The sequence below is a fragment of the Grus americana genome, chromosome 5 (assembly GCF_028858705.1).
Source record: "Grus americana isolate bGruAme1 chromosome 5, bGruAme1.mat, whole genome shotgun sequence".
Classification (NCBI taxonomy): domain Eukaryota; kingdom Metazoa; phylum Chordata; class Aves; order Gruiformes; family Gruidae; genus Grus; species Grus americana.
Window position 1 is genome coordinate 16,298,498 of NC_072856.1, and position 21,188 is coordinate 16,319,685.

The following is a 21,188-nucleotide window of genomic DNA, read 5'->3' on the forward strand; positions in this document are numbered from 1 at the left end:
TTTCCAGAACCTAATCATAAAACCTTCACCTCATGGGTATAGATTCATGCTTTGCAGCTACACATATTCACTCAGTAAACTGGTTTTGTTTCTTGCAGCATTAATTTGCACATGGACTGAAGATCATTGAATACAGAATGGCCAAGTTATCAAACTGCAGCATTATCATTGAAAGGGAAGCATTTTTTCTTTAAATACAAAAATGTATTTTATTATTATTAGTTGCATATGGGTGATCTATGTTTACCCAGCTCAGAGCTGGATTTAAAACCAATTTTAACAGCCAACTGTTTCAACTTGCATGTAAACAAACATACTGCATTTCTTCATTAGCTGGAATTTGCTGCAGTCTGTCAGCCATCTGTACTGTCTTGCATTCTGTTCTCTATTCAGAGCACCACTATCAAACGCTGGTGATATAGTATTGCTCTCTTTGGAGACATCATGACTACACTATAAATAGTTTAGAAACATAAAACACTATTTCTAACAGTTGTCTTAATATCTGCTTTCTCAGAATGCATTAGGTTGTTCTGTTTCTTATCCAATTTTGGTTCTCCATAGCTTTTTGTGGATACGAGTAGAAGAGATTTTACTTTGGCACTCTCAGAGATGCAGAGCAAAAACTGCAGCCCAAGCACAACTTTCTTCAACTTCTGCACCCTCCAAATCCTGGATGCAGAGGCCAAACCCCAGAGCACAACCCTGCGAATATCTGCACTGCAGTCATAAGGGTGACTGCATAGTGCAGAATAGCCAGGCTGTTGTTAAACCAACTAGTTTGGGTGCTAGCCACAGTCACGGAGCAGGCCTGCACAGAGATTTGCAGGCTGACTCACTCTCCCCTGCCCTCATGCTGAGATCACACCCCAGATCACAACCCAGCTCAGGAGCCCTCAGAGCCTTGCAGAGCTCTGGCTCACTTCCAGCTAGCTCAAATGTGAGCACGTCCCTTGCCCTGGCAGTATGACCTCAGCACAAACTGATTTGTGCTTCTTCTCCCCATCCTTTTCCTAGTATCACAGCACACAGGGACATCTGCCAGAGCAGCCTTACAGCCCCCTCAGCCTTGCACACCAGAGGCCTTCCTGACAGCAACACTGACTTCTGTACCCCAGGCCCTTCTGGGGCTGTCAGGGGTCTCCCAGAAGCCAGTGCTTGCACTGCATGAGTGCCCTCCAGCTTGCAGTGAGACCCAGGGCTTTTTGGGCTGCTCTAAACTGCTCCAGCTCTTTCAAACAATGCAAAGGGGACTGCAGCACAGCTGAGGATGTCAGCCAGACAGTTTAGCTTACTGATTTGAGCAGTGTGCAGTAGTTTCAAACTTCAGAGGACAAGTGAGAGTATCCTTAGAAGAACACAGCTCAGAAATCCAAGTCTCTAATAAGGGCTTTTGTAGCTTGCTGAGTCATCCTCTCGTTTAGGAAGTGAGAAGAACTGGTAGTCAAACAGGAAGGCTCACACACACCTTAAACTCCAGTTCTCTTTTTTCTGAGGACAGCAGAGCACTAATATAAAAAAAATACTATTTGACAAGTGATGCAACATAAACCACACAAGTTACTCAATATCCATGTTAGCTTTCAAAATCAAAAGCTGCCAGTCAAATATGCCTTTTTAGTTCACCCAGTGGATGAGTTTATAACTTTTCGAGAAAAACTTGATACACTGCCTTCAAGTTGACTCCCAGACTTACATCATACTACTTATTTCAGAACTGCAGTGCTATAAACCCGCCTTCCTATTACAGAGCAAATTTGCAGCCCTCCAGGAATCAGACTCATAGCGTATTTGTGCAACACAGCAGAGCTATCCCTGATCAGGGGTGTGAGAATTCTGAACGCTGACTTTGAGTGTTAAATCACTTATTGAGAAGTGAAGGTGCCTTATTCTTAGAGCTTCATTTCACTTTCATTTCTCAGTTTCCGGTTGAGGACAGTGTGGTGAAACACCATCTAATTTTATTACCCTGTCAGCCATATACAAAGGTGAGCAGGACTCACTGACAATCAAACCGTAAGAGTGAAAGTTTGCCGTCCAGCACTCCCTGATTAAAACAGATATAGCACGCAACTGAGCAGCAAAGTTCTGCAGGTTTCTAAAGACATCCCTCTGGAGAAGTTTGGGGGGTTTTTTTATAGCCATAGCATCTAATAAAGCTGCCACTGGAAAACTTTAACTTTTCCCAGCTTGTGGCTGCTTTTCTGGAATAGCAGCAACAAAAATGCCTACACCCTTGTGTCCAGCTCATTTTCAGCAGAATTTTGTGTGCATTTAACAAGCCAAGCTGCAGGCATGAAAGCAAGCTGCCAGAGGCTCCCAGCCACAGCATGCTCCTACAGAGCTGCAGTACTACTGTTACAACATGAGGAAAATTAACTTAGACATGCAAGCATTTAGGGGAACAGGATACAAAACAACTCTTTCAACTTTTTTTTCCCCCTTCTATATCTAATCAGGCAATAGATTCAAAGAGGGGCTGGGGGGATAAAAGAATGCAGGTCTGTTCAGTTCTATGACTGAAATAATAAAAAAATGCAATACCATTGTCAAAATTTTCCAACTCTATTTTGGCACATCATATCTCACAACCAGCCTGGTCTAAAAATTTCAAGCATGTTTAACTCAAGAGCCCTTGACAACATCTAATGCACAGGCTATTTATCATAAATTGAGGTGCTTATTTTTGGACTTCACCTTGGAGCAGGAAACAATGACTGTTTTGTGAGCACCAGAAAAGTTTATAAATCCTGCCAAACTTATCCATATTGTGTATTTCAAAGGTACCTTACATATACTGCAGAGATATCCGCAACTCTGCAAAGTTCATTCAGCATTACAAAGAGATGTGCATACTTCGAACTCAATGTGAAATCAGGTCATGTCGGTAGCCACCATGACTTACCATCTCTACATGAATCATTATTGGTTTTAAAGCTTTTAAATAACTAGTCTGGTTTCTAATGTACTTTTTACATGTTAAAATGTTTCTCCTTTGCCCATCCCACAGTTCTTACACACACAATGATACTATTAACTGTATTAATCCTCTAGAGCTCCAATAGTTAGAGAATGTTGGAAAGTTTGCAAACCTGCAAGAGACATCCTTTGTAGTGCTAGATTTTATATATGAAAAGATAGCAATTTTGCACTTTCTTATTTGCCCCAAATTTGTGTATTGCTGCTATACAGAAATTCAAATTAATAGGTATCATGGGGAATTACAGGTGTAATGGCAAGCTGCATTCATAAAAGCCCTTTATGCTGTCTTTGCCTTTTAACAATCTCAACCTCTTTCAAACACATCAATCGATCTTACTCCATTGTGGCACCCTTTCACTGCTTTCACCTAAATTGATAAGGCACCTTTCCAGCTACATGTGTAGGATATATCACTTTAGTGCTTAGAGCTCTTCAGATGTCTAGATTTATAACTGGCTTCAGAGCAAGCAACACCAGCAGTCACCATCTGTGCTACCAACAGTGAAAGAAGCAACAACTAGGACTTCCCACTTCTGGAAGTAGTGCTGACCCTGCTACATCACTCCCAGAGATTCTTCAGTAAAGTCGTCTCCCTAGTCAAAAACCTCAGGATGGTATCTTCACCAGCAGTGAGCCACCCAACTCAGTACTTTGCCACTTGCTCTACACACACAGTAGTTAGCCCCCTTCTACCTACCCATGTTTCAACCAAACACCACCTTTTTATTTTTTTAAGCCTATGTACACTGAAACATCAAAATCCCTCTCCTAAAGTTACAATAAAAAAAAATGGCAACAACGCACACTTCAAGTCAACTGCAAATAACTACTAAATAACAATGGTATCAGTTCCTTCCTGTGCCCTGCCTGCAAGCATCTTATATACTTATCCTGTAAAGACCCTAAGAATTAGTATTTTTGTTTGCAACTGTGCACTACCAAGTATAAGAAGATCCTATTGTAGACCTCCCAAGCCACTGGGAGAACACAAATAAAAGGCAACTTATTTGGAATTGTCACAGACTGAAAACTCTAAGAAAATTAGATTCTTCTGTACAACAATGATCTGTGTCATTTGTCAGACTTGGGCTCCTTGGGCTTTATTTTGTAACCTTTCACAGCACTAATTCTATTCCAGTTAGACTTTCATACCACCATTTGCAGAAGGTACCCAAACGCTCCCACAAAAGTGTTTTACCTGCTATGAAAAAACTATCAAGTGCACTTCCATTCCTTATCCTCTTCTGCAGGTGTAGACTACAAGGGAAGTAAGTATCAGCTATACACCCTGCATTAAGCCTTGAAAAGCCAAGGCAGCTTGCAGCAAAAGGCTGGTGCTTTAGGTGATTTGCAAATACACAGCTCTTCAAACCTCAGTAATTTCATCATGCCAAAACCTGACCCACAAGCAACGCAGTCTATAATAACCACAGCATCGCTGCTCTTACAAATAATGGAAAAGGTTCCTTGTAGCTGTCTTGCAGATTTCAAAGGAAAGTGAAATCTTGGGTTATAAGCTGGTTTTCCACAAAATTGATTGTGAGGCCTTTAATTCAAACCAAAAGTCCAGGCATAAGTAGAAAAGAAATAAATTAAAAACAAAAGCTTTATTTCTAGCACAGTTACTTGTGGATCAAGCTGACTTAACATGTCAAGAGTAACTGAGGTAAAAAAATAGTTTTGTGTTTAAAGGCTCATATATACCACTGAGAACAAACAAAAGTAAGGGCAACTTCTTCAGACAAGCAAAAATCCTTAAAAAGAACTGCAGACAGCATACATGATTCTAGATGACTAATACTGTAACTCAGAAGAAAACACTCAAATAAAAATGATTCCCATGAATCAGGATAGTCTTTTCCAAGAAACATTTTAATGATGACAAAGTCACATCTGTGTCACCTCTAAACAACTCTGTCTCCTTTCAGTTTTCTGTTTACCTTTGCAGAAGAACACAACATTGCAGACATCAGGTTTTTTTAATTTTCTGAAGAGCAGAGGCTCTGTTTTTAGTGAACTAATTTCAATAGCATATCTGTCACACAGACTATGCATCTATTACTACTCAAATGAAAACAGAGGACAGTGAGAAGGGCATAGAATTAAAATTATTCTTACAAATTTAAAGCAAAACTGTCAGCATAAACCAATAAGACTTAATTTTACATAACCAAAGAGCAATTTATGCTAGAAAATGGCACATAACTAGAGAAACAGCAGAACAAACCCTGAAAAATCAAGTTATCATTTTAAGCGTCCAGGTCAAGGGCTCTGATTTTCAGTGTATGGATAGTTAAACTGCAGAGTAGCTTCTCAACACATTTCCTACTTTGCAAACTTTGGAGTGTAAAGAAAATAAGAACAAAGAGGAAAGGACAGCTAATTTTAGTGCTTCTGGGCTAAAACAAAATAACGACAAAGAACCACTGAACCATGAAGCAGTTTTTTCCAAGTTGCTATTTCAGTTACAGCCTTCCTCTCCACAAGCCAGTACTGGAAAGAAGATGCCAGCTTCTACCCTATCAGAGTGATACAAGCACCTTATTTTATCCAGAGGGGCACATTGAGAGCTCTGAACTGCTTACATAATGCTTCCATACATTTTGCTGCACCCAAAATGTGTATTATAGCTGACCGGAAAACACAGCACAATTTCTTTAATTTCCTTCTCTTGTTAGTTGTTTTCCCAGTAAGAAGCATCGCTTCTGCAAACTGAACTTAATTTGAGCCTTGCCCAGTGCATCTCAACAAATGACCTGAAAACTCATCCTTCTGACATCTTGTTATATTACAGCACTGAACTAAAGCTTCATCATTCTGAATTTTGAGTATGAGTTTTGAGGATAGAAACAAGACCTTAGGATCACAAGATAATTCAGGTTCGATGGGACTCAGGAGATTTCTAGTCCAACCTCCTGCTCACAGCCAAGTCAACTCTGAAATCTGATCACATTGCTTGGGTTTATCCAGATGAGTCTTTTCCATTCCATAAGAATGGAAATGGTACAACCTCCCTGGGCAGCCTGTTCCACTGCTGGATTGTCCTCATGGTGAAAAAGGTTTTCCTTACACTAAGTCTGAACCTCACATTTTAATTTATGTCCTTTGTTTCTCATCCTCCTGCCCAACTCCATCTTCTTGATGAATATCCTTGTAGGTACTGGCAGGCTGCTACTATGTGCCCTTGAAACCTTCTCTTCTCCATGCTGAATAAGCCTAGTAAGATCTTAATTGTGAGATTTTCATCTATCAGTTTCAGTTAACAGTAAACAAGGTACCAAGAAAGTTAACACCTCAAAAAAACTCCCAAACTTTCAGCTCTTAAAACAAATATGTGGTCTTCAAAGAAACTAATCATCTCATGTGAGTGGACTTTTGAACTCTGATTTTTCTGAGGTAACTTCCGTTTTCTGTAAGTATTTACTCAGGATAACCCATCTTATGTGTCCAACATTATCAATACTACTCAAGGGCAGAACAAGTCTCCTACAATTTAAGGATGAACGGGTTGGTTTTGGTCACTGTTTCAAAAACAAAACCAATTCACAACAGAGGGCAAACATGGAAGTTTCTCTCCTGAATGGCAAATTACTTCAAGAAATTTTGGAAACCAAACAGAAAGCTAAAACAGAAAATGCTATGCTGCCTTCATACACAGCAAGCTACAGCAACATTAAATTACACTGGGTTAGGTTCATAACATTGCTGTTAAAGTTCGCTCTTCTCTACGGAGCTATGTGCTATTACTCTGCAAACCTTCACAAGAATAAATTACACTTTCCAAGCATTAAAGACACATTAACATGACATAGGTCACAGGAAATTCAAACTTCAAATACTTACTGAATCCAATAGATCAGAGACCAAATCAGTATTAGAATGAAGAAGGTGGTTACATTAACTAAAATAAAGCTCTCTGAAATGATAAAGTAATTTTTCAGTCTCTGTAATAACACATATTCCAGTGGCTTAGATATCAATGAAAGAGTCATTTAGACATAATTTTACTTTCAGTCATTTACTGGAACACATAGCGCTCTGGCCCAAATCCAGAAGATTTCTCAAATCCAATACAAAAACAAAAAAATCACATCAGCCTTAGCAGCCACTAACAACCTACACCATACCACGTGAAATGCAAGCTGCGACAAGACACAAAGCAACACAGCAGCACATTTTAAAACTGTCTTCATTTTTTGTGCTCTTCAATTACAGAAAGACTTGACAACAAGCATTTACTTCTCTTGCCATTTCATTGACCATGTTATTAGCCAATTCATTCACTTGTCCCTAAGAGACAGAGCCAGTATGCTTATCCTTTCTCATAAATGCCTAATTCCTTAAAAACATTTACATTGAGCTAAAATCTGTTACACTTAATCATCTTCAGCTTTACCTTACTTCTCAAATCAATAGGCCTAATCAAGCATACTCTGCATACCTCAATGTAAAACTGGATGCTTGTCAAATGACAACTAGAATATTGTTATCCAAAAACATTTTAGAAACTCGGCTGAAGCTACAACAGTATTGTGAAGCTAGCTTAAAAACAAGAGGGTTTTTCTGAATACAAAAACACAGGGCTACAATCCTGCTATTTCACTTTGGCATTAAAACCTGAAGTTTCAGGTTTTTAAGATTTTTTTATAAACCAGATTTCAAGATATCTTTTAAAAAAACCACCCAACAATTACCACAAGATTTTCAAGAAAAGCTTGGATTAACACACTACTCAGCCTCTCAGATGATCACTATCATAAATGAATCTCAGATATATTTTATATTATTAGTTTACGACAGCAACCAGAAACTGCATGATCATAGGGCTTTACAACATGGTGGACAATTTCACTGGGTATTGTAGAGCTCCGCTGACTTAAAGCGCACCTCTCTACACCAACGCTGCACTTGACTGGAGACCTGAAATGCAGTTTCTGGGTCAAGAGTACTATAGAGCTGTGTTGTCTGTAAACAAATCCCAAAGGATTCTATATAGGAGATTTACTAAGAAGAGTTGTACTGCACATAGGAATGCCTGCTGTTTTTTTAACTTATCCCTTTTATTCTACTCTGTCCATCAGAGCCCTTAGCATTGCCACTTGCTTCTGTTTAACCATGTGGGTTTTACCCCTCTTTTCTTTTGTCAGCTGTTTTCTTAAGATATGCTTTGAACTATGCTGCTGTTCCAAGACAGCTCACCTGCAAAGATCATTTGAAAAGCCTGCCCACTGGGAGGTGATTCAGGGCAGAAGGCAGGTGCATGACACACTGATTTTAGCACAGCAGTGAGACAAGAGCAGGAGTATGAACAACAGATTCTTTGCGTCTTCTAGATGGGAAGACACAGTTGAGCTTACTGCACACTTGCCTAATAAAATAATTTTGTATAGTCATCTAAAACCACTGGTGCATTCCTTCTGCTCTCCCAGAAGCATGCAGTTTGCCTTGCTATGATTGGCAATTGGCAATATGCTGGTCTTCAATTATTCACACATCTCCATCCAGTAATGCCAGGCTTGAAGTGCCTTACAAAGACAGAAGGACAAAAGATAAACATTTGGGGATTTTTCTACGTGTAGCAGAGTTTATGCTTTGAGAAAGAGGTCCAGAATGCAACTATTGACCACTAAGTCTTTTATTCATTTTAGCAACTCTGGTAGCAGAATCTGCCTGGGAGAGTGGGGGAAACGTGCTGCTACATTGCCAGAGGAAGGAAAAGATTATTTGAAGATCAGGCAGGTCAGCTCTAAAACTCAGCTGAAAAGTCTGACACTGATCCAGGGGAAATAAAGCGCTACTGCATCTCACCTTGAGATATCGCCCTTAACTGAAAAAAGGACGAATAAAAAGCCATATCCTTCTGCAGTATAGAAGTTTCTTCTCTCTAAAAGCAGGAGGATGTATAGAATATACAAAAAAGTGTCCCTGAAATACTGACTGGCAGGCCTAAATGCTATCCCAGGAAGGTCCAAACAGACTGTAGACCTTAAAGAATTTTCAAATGCCAAGGACACCTGCTTATAGTTACTTTAACACTCCTTTTCCCCAAAGTTTGGAGAAAGTCTTTTCTCTGATAAATAACACATGGAAGCAGCCAAAAGTTTATGACCAAACGCCCATTTTTTTAAAAGGTAACAAAGCTGTATCTGCAGACCATCTCTCACAGGTGCAGGTCCAGCACTATGACAAATGTGAACAGTGTGACAGCCTTGTTTAGGTGTGCAGGGCTGGCTTCCCAGCAGCCACACCAGATGGCTCTCAGTAGGTCTACACAAGAACAACTCTCTTGGGCAAGAGTGCAAGAGAAAGAAATGGGGAAAAAAACCACAGAAGCAAAATATCTCATGAGGAAACTTCAGCTAAGGCATGTGTAATGATTATGGTCCTGCATGAGAGATCTTTGTTAAATAAATCACGAGTGAAAGAAAATTACCTGAACTGTTGGAAAATGCAACTCAGAAATGAAACAACCATGGGTCCTAGGTACATTTAAATTATATGTAATAACACAAGCACACCACCTGTATTTTTACCACTTCTGACATCTCTGTCTTACCATGAATTCAATTAAAAATTACTAAGTGACATTAAAAGAGCCTCATTGAAAGCAAATCTAGAATTCATAGATTCATTTTTGTTAGCTCAAACATAAAACTAGTTCAGCATCACCTTTCCAAGTGTTTTAATGTTTTTAATTCATTTTCTCCTTGAGTATCAGCCAACATATAGTACTGGATACAAAAGAAAATAAGAAGGGCAGATGGATTCCAAGCATGAGCATTATTTGGTATATTACACATTTCTCTCAATAAATGTATAAGCACACAAGTGAATCACATTTATCTACCAGGAATAAAAAGCATTTCAGAATTTGGTCCTCCTTTCTCAAACTATCAAAATTGAGTGCTTAGCCCAGTAATAACAAAAGAAGAGAAAGCAGAATGTTTCTCTTTCAGTCACAGGACTCAAACAGAAAGCACATATAGTCTCACTGAATGGGAAGAGATGTTTCTGAAGCATGTTACCTGTTGCCAAAAAGATAATAAGCAGCAGCATAATTTGAAATCCCTGCAGTAACACAGGTATCTAAAAGAAGCTGCCAGTAAGTAAAGTGTAAGGAGGAGAGTACAGGCAAAAAAGGTTGAAAGAGCAACCTGGAACGTATATTTAATTTCAGCAGTGGTACATCAGTAGTCCCTCATGTACTTAGCATTACTAAATTTGAAGTCCTCAGATAAAATGACTTTATTAGAATTCTCTCCAGTATGGCATGCTGAGCATGAACTCAACATAAGTGAATAAATGCTCTTTTCTCACTGGCTTTCTGCCAATCTGACTGCAAATGGAGGCCTCGCACACAAAACCAGTCATCCTTGAAAATGCTGAATACTGTCAGTCTTAGCGCACTCCCAAACCATTTGGTCATAAGACATTATAGATGTCTCCATGTACCATGCAGAAAAACAAAACAGGATACTATACTGTCCTCAGTTGTTGAGAAGCTGGGGGTCGGACACTATCTCTCAAACATGAAAGACATTAAATTCACATCTTGTCCTGTTTCATATTTCTGAACAGCTTCTCAGCTAAGCTAAACCAATTGTATCTTAAGATGATTAAATAGCATCACCGTAATTCACAAATAACACCTTAATCTTTTTACAATTAAAAGACATAAGCATTTTGCTTTTCATGCCCCTCCAAGCAGTCTGTATTTCAGATTTGCTGTAGTAAAGAAAACCAGGGACAGCAAGTCAATCCTGTAAGACTTAATGCAAACTGCTGAACCAAAACAGAGCCTTCTATTACTCTGTTCCAAGTAGTCTCTCATTTTCTGAAGCTGCAAATCTCAACATTATGTTCTGTTTAGGAGACTTCTGTCTAACATCTAAACTGAACAAAAAGGAAATCCATGGAAAGTTTTATGCCTGACCATGTAAATGCATTTCTACAAGTCTCTACATTTTTCTAAGCCTCAATTCTGCATAACGTACGTGCCAGATACAAACACTGAGTACAATCAGCAGTATCAGAGGAAGAAGTCTAAGAGATATGCAATGAAACTTAAAGAGTGACTTATCACAGATTTCCATTTTCTCATTTGTTTAAGGTTACTTCTGTATCCATGATATAACAACCATTAAATAATTTGTATTCTTTTAAAACAGAATTAAAATTCAAATCACAACAGGTGCCATGAAACAGCAAAAGAAAAGATTGTGAATTTTTGTTTTCTGAAGAGTGACAACATCCCCTCCCACCACAATCTGTGACTTGCATTCCCAATGAAAACATCAGATACACTGTGAAGCAAAAAAAAAAAAAAAAGATCTGCATGTTCTTAAGAAATTGGCATGCAGTTTCAAAGTAATCCTTTGAAAGGCGACAAATTTACATTTTCAAAAGACAAGTTGACGCCTACTAGCTCAAGATAAGATCATTGATAAGACTTATGCTCTCAAATACCCAGTGTTGGAAATAAGAATTGTTTTAATAAATGTTCTCCCTGTCCGACAATCCACTCAAGAACATGACACAAAGGGTAGGATTGAATAAATGCTTCAGACCTGAATCAGTTTTTCTTAGCAGTATTCAAGACAGACCACTTAAGGTAAAAAGATTGCCTTTTGCCAACTTCTCTAAATATAAGATGCTCACAAACAGATTTGCCTCACAAATCCACAGCAGAGTCCCCAATGTATTACGTACTGCATTAAGCAAGGTGGTATCAGACCAACCAATGACACACTGCATGAAACCTGCGTATTTGACCAAGCTGCCAGCAGCCAACATGGGAAATTACTGTAATGCTTTCCAGACTTCAATTCAGAAACAATTCTACCACTTCTACATTTGCACAGGCCCCAGAGCACCTTCACTAGCTATGGCTGTATGCTAAACTGCAAACTGGACCAGATTTTTAAGCAGCTGGTTTTGCAGAGCTTATACAAATGACAACCACAGAAGATGAAGAATCAAGATGATACCTCTGTTCTCCAGCAAACACATTCATTTCAGTAGTATTTCTCATCCACTGAGTTTTCAAGGCATTCTGATAGCATGAAAGCAACTACAGAATATTGCTCACCAGTCTGATGTGTTTAACTTACCACCCCAGGTACAACAGCTGAGCCCAAACTATTATTTCCCCCCCTGGGGCAGGACTTATAGGCTCCCATAGTCATCAAATGGTTTGGGTTGGAAGGGACGTTCATGATCATCCAGTTCCAACCCCCCTGCTGCAGGCAGGGACACCCTCCACTAGACCAGGTTGCCCAAAGCCCCATCCAGCCTGGCCTTGGACGCTTCCAGGGATGGGGCATCCACAACCTCTCTGGGCAACCTGTTCCAGTGCCTCACCACCCTCACAGTAAAGAATTTCTTCCTAATATCTAATCTAAATCTACTTTCTTTCAGTTTAAAGCCATTACCCCTCATCCTATTACGACATGCCCTTGTAAAAAGTCTGTCCCCATCTTTCTTATAAGTCCCCTTTAAGTATTGAAAAGCCGCAATAACGTCTCCCCAGAGCCTTCTCTTCTCCAGGCTGAAAAATGCCACAAGCATTGCTTGATCTCAGAAGGCTTGCATGCAGGCAAGTGACAAACTTCTGCTCGCATGGTATCACGGTAGCCTCAATGATCCAATCTGCTGAGCAAACTGGAAAGACTTCAGTGACATGCAGTGGAGGAGAAGACCCATCTCCCTGTATGGTTTTCACAGTAAGGAAGAAATATATTTAAATCAAGAATTTGAAACATCCTCAATAATCAAAAAACTTGTAATGCTTTCTATCTCACTTCTTGTTCTTATTTCCTCACAAAGTTCTGAAAAATTGGCTCCCAAAAGTCACAATTTTTTTTGATAAATGTAAGACAATTATTGTCTGAATTTTTATAAATACATAGATATTTGCTCTGAAAGCGGGTGCTCCTTTTTTCATTGTAACTGCATTACCACAGTGAGAAATGCATCTTTAGGAAAATCAGGATGCCTTCATCTTTTCTTTGTAGTGGTTAAATCCTAAAAAGGGAACAGGAGCAGATCAAGAAGTCAAACAAAAGAAAATAATTAATTCACGGTTGCTATTTCTGGAATTTACTTTCGTGCATTTAAGTAATAAATCTTTTTTCCAAAACTACCAAAGAAAAAAAGAGTTTTCTTCCATCCAGACATTAATACACACACACAAAAAAAAAGAGAAAAATCAAAATAAGGGACCAAACAGAGAAGACATAAGAAGGAAATAAGATTGCAGAATTAAAACTATATCCTATGCTTGCATATGTACAGAGAACAAAACTTATAAACACAAAGTACTACATCTTCACATATAACAAAGCAATAAAGGAATAACAAAGCAATAAAGGAATTGCATAGTTATATACACCTGCAATGTATCTTGTCATAGTCCTTAATCAGATGTTAGGCACCATAATATCTCTGTCTGGATTAAAGTGGCTGAATTCTGTTGCATGAAGTTTGTTAGATGGCTTTCATCCCTTCTTCCCCATAATCTCATGAAGTACAGAAGAGCCTGATTTTCACTTTCTTTTTATAGAAATAAACCAAGGTCTCAGGTTTTCAAGGCTTTGAATGGGTTGACACTTTCAAAATGTAAAATCAACTAACAGTGCAGGCTGCAGGTAAACCTTGGCAACTTAAAAAAGCTGGACAGAAGGATTTCCACTGAAGCAATTACTAACAGGAAAACTAGCGATTTAATGCTTGTTAATTTAACACTTAAGAGCACAAACATGATACCAAACAATGTTCTGGTAAAACAAACACATGATAAAAACTCTTTACTGGCTCCCTAAGCACTTGTTACCAAGGAAGGGATTGTTTACACTTGCTCTACACCTGGGAAAAGGAGGAATGGGAAAACGGGAGCTAAAGTGGCAAAATGTAGGAGGTGGCATTTTCAGAACTGTACCTCTACGGAACTATCCATTTTTTTCTCTCTGATAATGAAATAAATCTTTATAAGGTTTATATTTGCTTTTTTCTATGATTAAAAACAAATTTTCAAGGTGTCAACAGGAGCATAGGTCTTAGCAATCTTTGCTGGTATCTGATTAAATGCGACATCTACTGAATTTATAGAGACGTCAGCAATCAGCTGCCAAGAGACTAAGAATAAACCCTTAGGCAGGTTTTAAAACAGGAGACAGTTTAGCATTTTTGTCCTCATAGAATTAGATGCATAATTTTTATTTTTTCTTCTCCTTCCTCCTTTCACAAACAAGTTCTGTTGGTTGAACACTGGAGCTGTGGCAAAGGCGCAGGCTATATTAGACCATGTAAAAAACACACATAGAGTTCAGAGGTAGCTTCTGCCTTTGACAACTTCAGTTTAAATTAGAGGCAAGGCAGCCAACAGGCAAAGGAGACGAGCCACCAGGTGGGAGGACAAACAGGTACCTGTCATTTAGCAGGCTACCCAGTAAACCAGTCTTCGAAATTGCTGTGTGCCAGGGCAAAGTAACAACTTTAAGCATCACAGCAGAAACGAGTTTCTTCTCTGAATCTTTCATTAAACAGTAGCTTTACAGTAACTTACAACATAAGCACAAAGGCCAGAAAGACTGGCAGGGCTCACAGCTAAAATGACTCATTGATAAGTGAAAGCTGGAAACACCAGACAAACGAAAAACAAACACCATCACCAGCGTAAAAGAACAAGCATAACCCAAGTTCAAACCAAATCCAAAATCTTTAAATTAAAAGCAGGGAGAAGCAGTCTGCGTGCTGGCCAGAACAGCACTACCTCTGTGAGTTTATGGCCCCACAGTGACAAGTGAGTTTGAAAGGACCAACAGAACAACTCAATAAACAGGCAGAGTTGGAACCACTAACACCTCCCCCATCTCATTCATCTGTAGTACATTACCCAGTAGTCCAGCATATTTTCCAGCTACATAATGCATACTACCTATTAAGGAGTAATTTTTCAGAAGTAACACTCTCCTTAAGGAAAGGACACAGAAGAACAATGAAGAACTAATGAAGTCACTTCTACTAATACAAAAAGGTAAACAATTAAAGAGAGTGTTCCATCAAATTCCTATGAGGGTAACTTAAATGATATATTTCTCCTTGACTATTTCCCCCAGCCTACTTTTTTTTTCCCCCCACTTTTTTTTTCCCCCCTCTTTTTTTTTTTTCTTCTTTTTTTGAGTAGCATTTACATCAGAAGTTTCTTGACCTAAAGTTCTGGGGTCAGCTAGGTAAAAAAGAATTAATTTAACCCCAAATCATCCTTTTTGCATTATTATTCCATGCATAAAAGGAGGCATGGATGAGTTTTCTTTGCAGAGAACCCTGTAAATTGATAGCTTTGTTCCAGTTCACTACAGTTTCTTATTGATTTTCTCTCATTTTAGCCTGCATTGATTTGTTAATCCCTTCTCTATAACAGTTCTAATGACAAATTGAGAATGAAAAACTGCATGCTTTAGGGCCTTTTCCACCAGCCTCTTGCTTCAAACCGTATTTTCACTTGGATTTGGAACATATCCATGCATATACCCTGGGTTAGATCTGACTCACCTTAAACTAAGATGGATACTTTTTTTTTTTTTACATTGAAACCTTTCTAGTTAAGCTCCTCATGGATGACCAAGGCAACTGAAACAACATCAGTAAGGCAGAACTGGATTTCTGCACTAACAGTTGTCACCTTCTAAGGTTGCTGCTCACAGACGCTTTGTCTTAACACCAAGTACATTTTTTAAGCAATGCAGCTAATTTTGCAGTGCTCCCCATGGTTGATTAGCAGGCATTAACTGCATCATGCATGTGAATGCCACTAGTGAGCGTTCATGGCATTTCTTGGTGCAAAGAAATACTTCAGAGGAGCAATGAGGAGAGTCAAAAGTTGTCTCTGAACTCTGAGTGAGTCACAGTCATGGTGCCCTGTTACTAGAACAATCGAAGCTAAAGGATGGAACCCAGTCAGTATTTTTAATTTAAGAAATATAGTATGAGCATATGCAGGTCACAAACAAGATAACTTAGATTAGTCATTTTGCTGCTAAAATGCTCATTAAATACAGCTGCCAATTTGGTCTCATTGTGTAGGGCTACACTACCGAGAGCTGATGCCTGTTTGCACGAGCCATGGCTACTGCTGCAAGCAGTTTTAGTCTCTTTCCATTTCCCTGATACTTTCAGCAATCTCCAAGTGAGGTATTAATTTGGAATTCTAATTGCAACACACTATCAAATGGAAAATGAATTTATGAATTATGAAGATTAAGGCTTTGCCCACACTCATATTTATAACACCTCAGTCATCACATGCTGGATGGGTCTCCAACTCCTGGAGAGTTCATCCCATGTCAGTCGTCTCCTGCTTCACCCAAACTGTAGACAAATCAACGGTTCGTGGTCTCCCATATAGGTTACACAGCAGCCTGACCCCTGGCTGCCACCTCAGCGCTACAGTACAACCCCAGCAGAGCAATTTTGGTCATTTTAAACCAACCCTCATTTGCAAAAGTGATAATTGGAAAACCTCTAGTTTGCACTCACACAGCATGTGCTCTCCGGCATACAAAGGCAGTGCAGGAAATTGGTATGGGTGATGGGAAGCAGGGTGCTGACAACAAATATAATTCCTCTTTGCTTTCCAAAAGTTATACACCTAAAGTTGGTGATCTAGGCTCTCCTTATAACCACAAGGAGAAGAGAAAAGCAAAGCTTCCCATCCTCTCATCTAGTGTTAAATAGCTGAGCTTTACTTCACCAAATTATTTATGGTAAAACTGCAACTAAGTTGTGGTTTTCATGGAGCAGACTAACATTTCCAGAGTAACCTCTGTTGCCTAACACACTAGTATTCTTAACTTCCAGAAATTACTTTGCTATGAGTGTTACATGTCTCTCTACCCAGGCCATAAGATATTCTTTACAAATCACAGTCATGTCTTAATGGGTAAGAAAAGCACAGAATAAATGGGATGGCTACCTAGCCAAAAAGTTGCATTTGAATTTCAGCAGTTTGTTACCACACTCAATTTCCTGCTATGAGAATGATGGGGAGAACCGACTGACCTAAGCAGTAAATCCCATTTCCTCATTTCCTGTAATATAACTGTAAATTCCTCTCAGTCTTCTTGCAGTGTTGCCAAGATCAGTGTTATTCTCCTACACGGGGCATGCAGATCACACAAACACACCTAATCTAACACAGACTTTGTATTTTGTATGCAGACTGCAGTTTGATTCTTTTGATACATCCTATTCGGGGTGGTTTTTTCCCCCCAATGATAATTTCAACAATTTGGTCTCTATTTTCATCCTTAATTGCAACTTCTCATTTGCACAGTGAGTTGTACTCAGAACCCACTTCTCAATGGCCTTTATTGTCACTTAAAATGAATTGATAAGCCAAGAACTTGATTTTTACTCTTGCAAGAATATTAAAGGGATCGTCTCTACATTATCATTTTCATCACTGCATCTCTAAAATAGCACAACAAAACCAACCTGCACCAATGAAGGAAAATTCAACAATGACATTTCTCAAAGGACATAGATCAAGACCAACATGTTAAAGATGTCAATTCATGACATACAAAAAAACCACACACACACAAAAAAACCCCACTGCACTGCTTGTGAGAAACTCCACATCACTTCATCTTAAGAATGAGGATAATTTAATTAATTGGTCCAGAAGGACCTCACAGATCCCTCGGTAAAAGGTGAGCTGGCCTTTACCTCTCCTTCTGTGGGGTGTCTCTCCTCATGAAGAATCACTAGACAGACAGATCTAACAGCATTAAATTAACATCCAGGGAAAGCAACACACACTAACTGAATTAAATATAACAGTAGTAGTAATCTGTCCTGTCTGGAGCATGCAGGTATCGACTAACTTTCCCTTCTAGTGATACCACAAGAGAGAAAGCTTATGAGCAAAGGGCTGGAGTTCTCTTCTCAGCCTTCCAGTTGACTTGCTGTTGCACCTGAAGTCATGTCATTTCTCTATTTCCTGTCCCATTCCCCACTTGTTTTTATTATTAGCTATAAGTACTGCAAAGTAAGAATCAGCTTTTACTATGAATTTTTCCAGGGCCCACCTCTTTCTGTGGCACAGTTAGTTTTGAGTCAAGCTAGCAAATCAAAGAACAAGGGACAGAGTTAACAAAAACTTTTGTTTTTTCACAACACCACTTCTATTGAACTATATCCTTGGATTATCTAAAAGTTATTGAGCTTGGAAAACTAGAGAGAGACTTTCTTGCATTTACCTCCTTCCCTAACACCCAAAGTGGTTTTTTTTAAGTAGCTTATTGGATCAGGTACTACACATATATTTTCAAACTCTGAGCAGTAAAATCTAGTTTAGGAAAGTTCAATTCGTTGTTTCTCTCCCACAAAAATATAAACTTCTTGTTTTGACTATTCAAAATAAAGAACATAGCCACAAACATTTACAGTACCCAGTCAAACGACTAAGTATACAAAAGCCATGCGCACAGCAATTATGTATACGTGACACTATCAGGGTGTTTTTTTAATATCCTTTAAAGTCTCAACTACAGCTTTACTTACAAAGAGGCCTCTAACAATTTTAGCTGAGAAATACAGTAACAGTAGTCATTTTTTGTAAACCAAAAGGTTCAATTTTTCAATATTATTGTGTCTACATATTAAGGTAAAAACAATGCCTATACATTTTAACCTATGTCATGGTTTAACCCCAGTCAGCAACTAAGCACTACACAGCCACGTGCTCACTCCCCCCGCCCTGGTGGGATGGGGGAGAGAATCAAAACAGTAAAAGTTGAGAAAACTCATGGGTTGAGATGAAGACAGTTTAATAGGTAAAGCAAGAGCCTTGCGCGCAAGCAAAGCAAAACAAGGAACACATTCACCACTTCCCATCAGCAGGCAGGTGTTCAGCCATTTCCAGAAAAGCAGGGCTCCATCATGCATAACTGTGACCTGGGAAGACAAACGCCATCACTCCAAACAGCCCCCCCTTCCTTCTTCTTCCCGCAGCTTTATATGCTGAGCATGATGTCATATGGTATGGAATATCCCTTTGGTCAGTTGAGGTCAGCTGTTCTGGCTGCGTTCTCTTCCAGCTCCTTGTGCACCCCCAGCCCGCTCACTGGTGGGGTGGTGTAAGGAGCAGCAAAGGCCTCGGCTCTGTGTCAGCACTGCTCAGCAGTAACGAAAACATCCCTGTGTTATCAACGCTGTTTCCAGCACAAATCCAAATAACAGCCCCATACCAGCTACTATGAAGAAAATTATCCCAGCCAAAACCAGCACAACCTATCAGTCATATAATAATCAACCAATTAATTATCATTGTAGCAGATATCTTAGAATTGTCTGGTAGGTAGATGCTTAGTATTTTGCAACATCAATGGAAGAAAGAAGGGAAAAAACCAAGAATATACTAAAAACAAAGCTATCTTTCCAATACTTAAACAAAAATGACACATTACTGCAACTGCCACTGAAAAGAGTGGCAATAAACTTTGACTGCAAAGTGCCATGAGAATGCGTGTATTCCTGATAGCATTCCCTGAAGAAAGGAACCATATACAGAGGATCCAAACCAATCTGTATCGCACGGGATGAACATACACACATTGGGACAAATGCACACACTGGAATTATGGACCATAGTAGGATCAGGATAAACACAGCAGGCACAGGTTGCCACAAGTCCATCAGTTATTTTCATTCCTTGACACAAGTGGCCCCTACATCCACCATGAAGATTTAAGTTGAGCGATGGTAAAACTGAGGAGGGCATTAAGCCCAAGAAAACACATACCCAAAAGTGACAGTGTGACAGAGGGTTGCGGTTTAATTTCTTAACTGAAATTTCAGATCTCCCTCCTCAGAAAAATTGTCTAGCATAGCTTACTTTAATTAGAGAAAGAACACGATGAAAACATGGCTCCAGGTGAACAGCGCTGCATATACAAAATGACTGTAGCCCTTCCTTCCATCCTTGTTTAGCAAGAAACATTCAGCACTGCACAATGACTTCTCACTTGTTTATTGCTGCAGCAAATGTTTGCTGCAATGTGAATGACATGCTGAACATACCACAAACAGTAAAACGATAGCTATTAAAACCAAAAATATCAAACAGACTAGAAAAGCATTTTGACAAGGAGGAAACATTAAACCAGGTTTTTGTAGCATTTGCTAAATACAGAGGCTCATCGTATTTCAGGCCATTTGTATTTAATTGTCCTTTCATCTGAAGAGCAGTGGATATGAATGCACATCAGGCAGCAAATGAGTCAGATGTTCTGAAGAGGTCCAATCAAGGACGCCTCACAACACAAGAGCACTGCATGCATAATATCTCGCACAACTGACTTCAGCTACAGCCTGAAGTTTCTTTTCAGTGCCTCATCCTATTCCATGGTGGTTATGCACCAAAGCACTAAGAAGAAAATAATAAATAGACCTGCAGTCACATAATTCAAAAAGTTTAAACACATGAGACTCCAGGAACCTGATGTCCACACACTCTTTTAAAGCTGCCAGGAAGACATACTACTAGTTAATTATCTAAAACTCAGGCTTTTGCTCTTCCATTGTTTCAGTTGAAAGAAAAAGTGCTCGTATTTCTCAAGGTCAATGCTTCCAAAAGAGTTAGTGAGATGAAGTCAAACTCAGAATGGAATAGGCCACTCACAATGCTTCAAAAATCAGGTTTTGGAGTGGTAGACAGATACATTATATCAATTTCAGCACAAAGAAAGGAGAATCCCCGGTCCTTCGTGGAGAAAGCAGGTAAGCCACAGGCATGGAGACAAAAAGTAGCACGGGAGGTTAAATCTACTGCGCTGTCCTTGAGCTAAACTATTGTGTCTTTTACGCTGTCCTCTAATCCTTAGATTAGTTTCACCATTTTGGTTTTAACAATATTAACTGAAGTGCGGAGGCAATCAGCAGACCACAACTTTGCCAAAAATTCAGTTGAATCATTAAAAGTTATTTATAAAAATAGACCATGGATAAAAATCATTAACTCTAATCCTCAACTGTTAAACTGGTGCTCTGCATTAAACAAGCAAATTGGAACAGTAAACATGGAAAAGAACTCATCTTCTCTGTATTCCTTTTAATTCAGCTCTCAAATCAAACCTTGTCTCCATACAACAAATGGAAAAAGGGATAGCTTGTGTGTAAACAAAAACCAGCTCACACACTACCTA

The 21,188-nt window shown here is 39.2% G+C and overlaps 1 protein-coding gene across 9 annotated transcripts in view; it reads right to left on the bottom strand.

Annotated features, from left to right (window-relative positions):
- SERGEF (secretion regulating guanine nucleotide exchange factor) overlaps positions 1–21,188 on the bottom strand; it is a 167,821-nt gene that overhangs the window by 100,850 nt on the left and 45,783 nt on the right. The gene's annotated exons all lie outside the window — the stretch shown is intronic.